Here is an 8,312-nt window from a genome sequence, read left to right as displayed (position 1 = left end):
CTAGCCCTTCATGTTTGCATCATGTTTAAATTTCATTTAAATTTTGAAATGGGGATTTGTGAAACCCTCAGAATAATTTCTGAAAATGACCCAAGTAAAAATTGCTCCAAAATGGTCCAAGAAAAAGCTCATGTTGCTCTCTGAAAATATTGGACAGAAATAAAAATCAAACCAATATTTTAAAGAGGTCATAAGTATTTATTTTAGGCATTTGGAATTAATCCAGTAATTATTTCCATTGGATAAATATTTATATATATATAATATTTTCCAAAAATTATGCCAGTTGTTGAGGAGCTCTGAAATAATACCATTAGCCCCTGCAAAAATTGGCATAAGAAAATAAAATGGTTTAGTATTTTATTTAAACCAAACAAATGTCAGAAAATTAGAAAAGAAAACAAAAAGGGAAAGCCTACCTGTGCTTACCTGCCGCCTGGCACTGTGCAGCCGGCCTGGCCCAGCGGCCCAGCAGGCCGGCCCAGCCGACTGGCACTGCCAGTCGTCCCCTTCCTCGCGCCAGGAGGACAGGGGCACGCGCTCGCCGCGCGCGAGCACGCGCCGGCCACCTCCTGCTTCCCCGCTCGCTGCTGGAGGCCCCCGACGAAGCCACACACTCCCCTCGGCCCTCTCTCACTCTCTCTCGCTCTCCCTCCTCCCCTGGACCTCTCTCTCTCACCCCCCGAACGGCTCCGTCGCCACGGCTCGCCGTTGCCGCGCCCACCGTCACGGCCTCGCCCTCGTTTCGTGCCCAGACGCTCCGCGCCGTCCTCCTCGACCTCTCCGACGACTCACGCAAGCCGGGACGCCCTGCAGAGCTGCCCTCGACGTCGTCTTCCTCCTCGGGCTCCGCCGTCCGCCGCCGTCGATCCGCCGTCACCAGGTCTTCCCCGAGCCCGCTGTGCTGCTCCGCGTGATCGCCGTGAGCATCTCCCTGTTTCCCCTCTCTTCTCCCCCTCGTTCCCGCGTCGTAGCTTCGTTCCCCACCACGGTCGAAGCGCCCTGCCGCCGTCCATGTCGCCGCCGTCGGCCTAGGCACCGCAGCCCGCAGCCGAGCGCGTCACCCTGCTCCCGGTGACGCCAGGAGGCCGTTGAGCCTCTCCGCTCGCTTCCCCATGCACCGCAGCCCTCGCCCGCACTTGGCCGTGCTCCGGCCGCCACCCCGAGCTTCGCTCCGGCAAGCTCCGGCCGCCCCCGCCTCTCCCACTTGCTCCATTCGGTGCGGACGAGCGCGGGCTACGCCCCGGTGCTCTCCGCCGTCCTTTTGGTGGCCGGAACGGTGATCCCGAGCCCCTCCACCGCGTTTGGCCTCGCCGGCGGCTAAATGCCGGTGGGGTTGACCGGGTCTAACCCCCCCCCCCCAGTTGACCTGGGGTTTGACTACCCAGGGTCAATGACAGGTGGGGCCCGGCCCTGCTAATGTTTCTATTAGGATTAGTTTAATATCTAATTAACACTGTTAACTAACTATGACACTGACATGTGGACCCCACACGTCAGGTCTGACCAGTCAGTGCTGTTGACTTGCTGACGCAAGCATGATGCAGTGCTGACGCATTAAGCTATTTTCTGGATTTAAAACAATACAGGAAATTCCAGAAAACAGTTTAAACTTCAAAATTTCATAGAAATTCAACCGTAGCTCAGATTGAAATAATTTATATATGAAAAATTATCAGAAAAATGCAATCTATCCATCTGTACCATTTTCATGCATGACAAACCAACCTATACATGCTGTATACATGAAAACACACTTATGGCATATTTAAGAGCTTAATTTGGAGTTGTATTTGAACCCTTGGTTCAAATGGACTTCAACCAAATAAATGCTAGGTGCTTTAATTCAAACAACATCACATATTCATGCCATAATCATGCATCATATTGTTGCATATACTTGTGTTTGATTTTCGACACCGTTCCTTCTCAATAGGTCCTGCTCCGGAAAGTGTTCGGGAGTACCTATCAGTGGAGCAGTGCCCCCTGTTGATCTACCAGGCAAGCAACCCCCCTTGTTCATTCCGATACAATCCCACTTTCTCGCTCCTGCTCTCTTTTATTGCATTAGGACAACAACGATTCAACTGCTACTTTATGCTGCGGTAGTTGAACCCATTCCTCTGCGTAACCAGTCATTGCCACAGTAAATAGTTGAAACCCACTAGCATGTGTAGGAGTTGATTGAGCCATGTGGTGTTCCTACCATGTCATGCCTACTATTGCTTAGGGTTGTGTCAGGTCTGATTCATTGGGAATGAATTGGAGTGGTACGATATGTTCTGGTGCTGAGAGTAAAGCGTGTGAACACGATTTGGTAAAGGTAGCGGCGAGAGGCCATGTAGGAGTACATGGTGGGTTGTCTTACTGGAACCGTCCTTAAGAACTGAGTTCGGTGTAAGTTGTCCAATGACTAGTTACTACCACACATTGGGCTCCGGGTGCTCCAAGCTCTCTCGACTTATTAGCCAACTTGATCTCAGTCCAGGAGTTGCAATTAGTTTCTGGTGTTTGTAGGTAGTGTTAGTAGTCTACCAACTGGCACCCGGCCAGGTGGGATTGTGACAGACTAGGCACAGTGGCACGGTGTACCAAGTGGCACTCGGATGGTGGGCTTGGGAACCCTGCTCACATCGTTTGGGGCCGTGAGCGACACCCCGGCCGGATCTCCTTGCGGATGGAACCCGAATAGGCGATAAACCTGGACTAGAGTCTTGCGTGGTTAGTCAGGTCATGGCCGACACCCGTGCCAGGCTTCCGCTTGAAGGTTGCCGAGGTACGTGACGTGTACATGGTGATAAGTGGTGAGAGCGTGTGTGAAGAAGTACACCCCTGCAGGGTTATCATGATCTATTCGAATAGCTGTGTCCTCGGTTATGGACTTCTTGGATGCTTACGTGGAACATAGACAACTTAAAGTGGATACTCTAAAATGCTCAAGACAAGTGTGAGTGCTATGGATGGCCTTCTCGTAAGAAGAGGAGGATGAATCCATAGTAGTGTATTGATGTGGTGATTAGTGGACTCGTGTGCACTGCCTCACCTCAAAGAAGTTTCTCGTTGTCGTAGAACAGGATAGCCACTGAGTCAAAGCTGGCTTGCTGCAACTAAACCCCACATTACCTTCTTGATACAAATGCATGTATGATAGGATCTGATGTAAGTCTTGCTGAGTACCTTTGTACTCACGTTTGCTTTATTTATGTTTTGCAGGTGAGACATCTGTCTCACTAGTAGTACCGCTTGGACTTCGACGAGTAGCTTGTTACCTCAGCTACGATCTTGTACCCTTGGGAGGGACTTGTAGATAGTCAGGCTTCTTAGCCTTTTTCTTTTGTAGTTGTCTGTACTCAGACATGTAATGCTTCCATTACTTGTATGCTCTGAATGATGGGTCATGTGACCCCTGTTTGTATTTAATGCTATGTGGCTCTTCTGGGCCTTTATCTATATGAGTTGTGTTATGTTGTGATGCCATGTTGTACATCACATACTTGCATGTTATGCGTACGTGTGATGTGTATTGCTATGTGTGGGATCCGACAATCTAGTTGTTTATACTTGGCAGCCTCTCTTATGGGGAAATGTAGTCTAGTGCTTCCTTGAGCCATAGTAGTCCGCTACAGCCCGGTTCACCAGAGTCCTGCTAGCCCAGCACTACTACTCAGGACACTTGACTGGCCGGCATGTGTTTCACTTCGTTCCTGTGTCTATCCCTTCAGGGAAATGTCACGCGGTGACATCCGGAGCCCTGTTAGCCCAGTGCTACAGCCCGGATTCATACGCTGCTGACCGACATGCTCGATGTGAATCATGTATGCCTGTCCCCATAGGTTAGTGCCGCTTTGGGTTCACGACTAGCCATGTCGGCCCGGGTTCTCTGTCATATGGATACTAGCAATACAATCATATACGTGAGCCAAAAGGCGCAAACGGTCCCGGGCCAGGGTAAGGCGACACCCGTGGGAACACCGTGCGTGAGGCCGCAAAGTGATATGAGGTGTTACCGGCTAGATTGATGTGACTTGGAATCGGGGTCCCGACAGCTTTGGTATCAGAGCCTGACTGCCTGTAGGATTTCCAAGCCAACCTGGTCGAAGTTGAGTCTAGAAATTCTTTAGTTATGTAAGGGAATTGATTGTGGAAGGGAACGTAAGGCTCTTTTTACTCCTTATACCTCATGCCTTCTGATCTGAGTCATCCTATCTTTCCTACGGGGTTAAGGAACTAGGCTTCCTCTTCTGTCTATCAGGATCACGTGTTACTACTCCGTAGTCTCTTAGGATTGGTTGATCTGAGTCATATCCCAGTTCGAGTATCTCCGGTGTAGCCTGTTTAGTAATATTTTTGAACCTTGAGTGATGATGTTGAGTTTGGTGCTACCCGTCTTTGTAGAATGTTTCATTTTGAGCATTCTACTGCCGTTATGCTGCCGGAATTGTCCTAGGAGTTTGAGAGATACTAAATTCTTGTGCTACCTTCTGCATCCTATAGTTGATGCTCAATCCATCCTTGTTTTCCTTGGTTTCGTTCTTCAGGATGTTGCCGGTTAACCGAAGTTCTATTGCTCGTAGCCGGAACCACAGAGATGGTAGGGATGAGGATCCTCCCGATCAGTCTTCGTTGGCAGAGTTCATGTTAGAGATGGAGAGGAACAAGCGTGAGTCTAACCGCTTGCTAGCACGTATTGAGGAGAACACCTCCCAGCAGCACAAAGAGTTTGTGTCCATTCATGACTTCATTGGCCTGAAACCACCTACCTTCCATCATTCCATTGAACCACTTGATGCAGATGACTGGCTCCGTAGTATCACACACAAGCTCCGTTCTGCGAACGTAGCTGAAGGTGACAAGGTCACCTATGCTGCTTATCACTTTGAAGGTCCTGCTAGTATTTGGTGGCAGAACTATGAGGCTATGCTTCCAGCTGGCCAGATACCCACCTGGAGAGATTTCATTGAGGCTTTTCGTGAGCATCACATCCCTCAGGCTCTCATTGACCGCAAGAGAGAAGAGTTCTGTAGTTTCACTCAGAGTAAGATAGTTGTTGATGCTTACAATAGAGATTTTGAGAACCTTGCCCGCTATGCTACAGAAGAGGTGTCCACAGACGCCAAGAAGTAGGCTAGGTTCCGGAAGGGTCTCAACCCCAAGTTGCGTCGTGATCTCCACTTGCATCATTGCAATACATTCCAGGCTCTTGTGAACAAGGCCATTAATGCAGAAACAGCTCAACTTACTTACGAGGAGTCTCGTAAGCACACCCGTGATTTGGGTTCTTCTTCCGGTTCTACTTCGCAGAAGCGCCAGATTTGGGTTCCGAATTCCGCTCTTCCACCCGGTTATTCACCGAGGCCATCTTATGTGGCGCCTCACCCAGTTCAGCAGTATGTTCCACCCAGACCTTTTGGTAGACCCCTTGTCGATGCGGGTCCACGTCCTACCTCAGGGACTTGCTTCACATGCGGAGAGCCAGGACACTATGCACGTGACTACTCTCAAACCAATTATGCTCCACCCCAGCCTGAGAAGTCTGTTGGCCGTGGTAAGCCATCACGCAAGATGATCAGTGTTAAGTCAGCTTCCACTGAACATGGACATGTGCATCACGTCTCAGCTACAGACGCTCATGATGATCCAGATGTCATTCTTGGTACACTCCTTGTCAATTGCCATCCAGCATCGGTTTTATTTGATACCGGAGCATCTCACTCCTTCATTTCCGAAAGCTATGCTAACTTGCACAACATCTCATTTTGTGATATGCCCTCTCCACTAGTCATTCAAACTCCTGGATCCAAATGCCAAACTTCTAGTGTAAGCCATGGTAATGAAATCCTTATTGACAGACTTGTATTCCTTGCATCACTTATAGCCCTCAAGACTACAGATATTAACATCATCTTGGGTATGGACTGGATGAAAGCTCATTATGCCAAGATTAATTGTTACACAAGGTCTGTTCAGCTTACACATCCATCTGGCAAGATAGTCACTGTATCCACTAGAGTTACAAAGTGCCAACTCTATTCTCTTAATGCCAACCCTCTTCCTGACCTTGAAGATATCCTGGTAGTCCGTGACTTCCCGGATGTCTTTCCTGAGGAACTACCAGGTATCCCACCTGACAGAGATGTAGAGTTTGTCATAGATCTTATCCCAGGAACCGCCACAATTTCTAGGAGACCCTACAAGATGGCACCCTTAGAGCTAGCTGAGCTTAAGAAACAACTCGATGAATCCTTGCAAAAGGGTTTCATCCGTCCTAGTTCTTCTCCCTGGGCTTGCCCCGTCCTCTTCGTCAAGAAGAAGGATGGTACGAACCGAATGGTTGTAGATTATCGTCCCGTTAATTTGGTCACGATAAAGAACAAGTATCCGCTCCCCAGGATCAACGATCTGTATGATCAGCTCGCTGGATCCTCAGTCTTTTCCAAGATGGATTTGAGGTTAGGCTATCACCAAATCAAGATCAGAAATGGGGACATTCCTAAGACGGCTTTTGTCACTCGTTATGGTCAGTACGAGTAAACCGTCATGTCCTTTGGTCTAACCAATGCTCCAGCTACATTCTCCCGCTTGATGAACTCGATCTTCATGGAGTACTTAGATAAGTTCGTCGTGGTTTACCTCGATGATATTCTTATTTACTCGAAGAACGAGGAAGAGCACGCCGAACATCTTAGACTTGTGTTAGAGAAACTCAGAGAGCATCGTCTTTATGCCAAGTTCTCCAAGTGCGAATTTTGGTTACCAGAAGTGACCTATCTCGGCCACGTAATCTCTGGTAAGGGCATTGCTGTCAATCCCGAGAGAGTTCAGGTCGTTCTTGATTGGACTCTGCCTGAAATAGTTAAGCAAGTTAGGAGTTTCCTTGGTCTAGCCAGTTATTGTCGCCGCTTCGTTGAGAACTTCTCCAAAGTGGCCAAACCTCTCACAGAACTTCTCAAGAAAGATAAAAAGTTTGAGTGGTCCCAACAGTGTGAGCACAGTTTTCAGGAACTGAAAAGACGTCTGACTTCTGCTCCCATACTTGTGCCACCGGATTTCACTAAGGACTTTGTTATCTACTGTGATGCCTCACGACAGGGACTAGGTTGCATTCTTATGCAAGATTGCCATGTGATTGCCTATGCATCTCGACAGTTGCATCCACATGAGTAGATTTATCCTACACATGACCTAGAGCTTGCAGCCGTAGTCTATGCACTTAAGACCTGGCGACATTACCTTCTCGGTAAACGTTGCAAGATTTACACCGATCACCAGAGTCTCAAGTATATCTTCACCCAACCTGATTTGAACCTTAGGCAAAGACGTTGGCTGGAGTTGATCTCAGATTACGACTTAGGGATTACCTACACCCCAGGCAAGGGCAATGTCATGGCTGATGCGCTAAGTCGTAAGTCCTATTGCAACAATCTCATGTTGCAACAGGGCCAACCATTTCTCCATGAGGAATTATGTAAGCTTAACCTCCACCTTGCTCCTCACGGATTCCTTTCTACCTTGGTGGCGAAACCTACTCTTGTGGATCAAATCATCTCTGCTCAGAAGCAGGATACGGGAATTTCCCGGATCAAGAGAAACATTAACAAGGGAGTTGGTGGTAGTTTCTCTATAGATGATCGTGGTGTTGTTTTCTTTGAGAGCCGCTTGGTGGTTCCCAAGAATCAACATCTTCGACAATTAATCCTTAAGGAGGCGCATGAATCTCCTCTCACAATTCATCCCGATAGTACTAAGATGTATCAGGACCTACGCCAGAGGTTCTGGTGGACTAGGATGAAGAGAGAAATTGCTCAGTTTATTGCTAACTGCGACATTTTTCGTCGCGTTAAGGCAGAACATCAAAGACCTGCTGGCACCCTTCAACCTTTAGCTATTCCTGAGTGGAAATGGGATAAAGTTGGTATGGACTTCATCACCGGCTTTCCCAGGACCAAGAAAGGGAATAATGCTATCTTCGTAGGCATTGGTCATCTTTCCAAAGTGGCTCACTTCCTACCCGTTCGAGAGAGTATCACTGCTAGTCAGCTCACTGACTTATATATTTCTCGAATAGTGTCACTTCATGGTGTTCCACTAGAGATCAATTCAGACCGTGGTAGTCTTTTCACTTCTCATTTCTGGGAGAGTTTCCAAACTGCCATGGGCACCCATCTTTCCTTCAGTACCGCTTTCCACCCTCAATCAAGTGGTCAGGTGGAAAGGGTCAACCAAATTCTCGAAGACATGCTTAGAGCTTGTGTTATCTCCTTCAGTATGGATTGGGAGAAGTGTCTTCCCTTCCCCGAGTTTGCTTATAACAA

This window comes from Triticum urartu, chromosome 1 (assembly GCF_003073215.2).
Source record: "Triticum urartu cultivar G1812 chromosome 1, Tu2.1, whole genome shotgun sequence".
NCBI classification, from domain to species: domain Eukaryota; kingdom Viridiplantae; phylum Streptophyta; class Magnoliopsida; order Poales; family Poaceae; genus Triticum; species Triticum urartu.
This window is presented reverse-complemented; position numbering follows the sequence as displayed.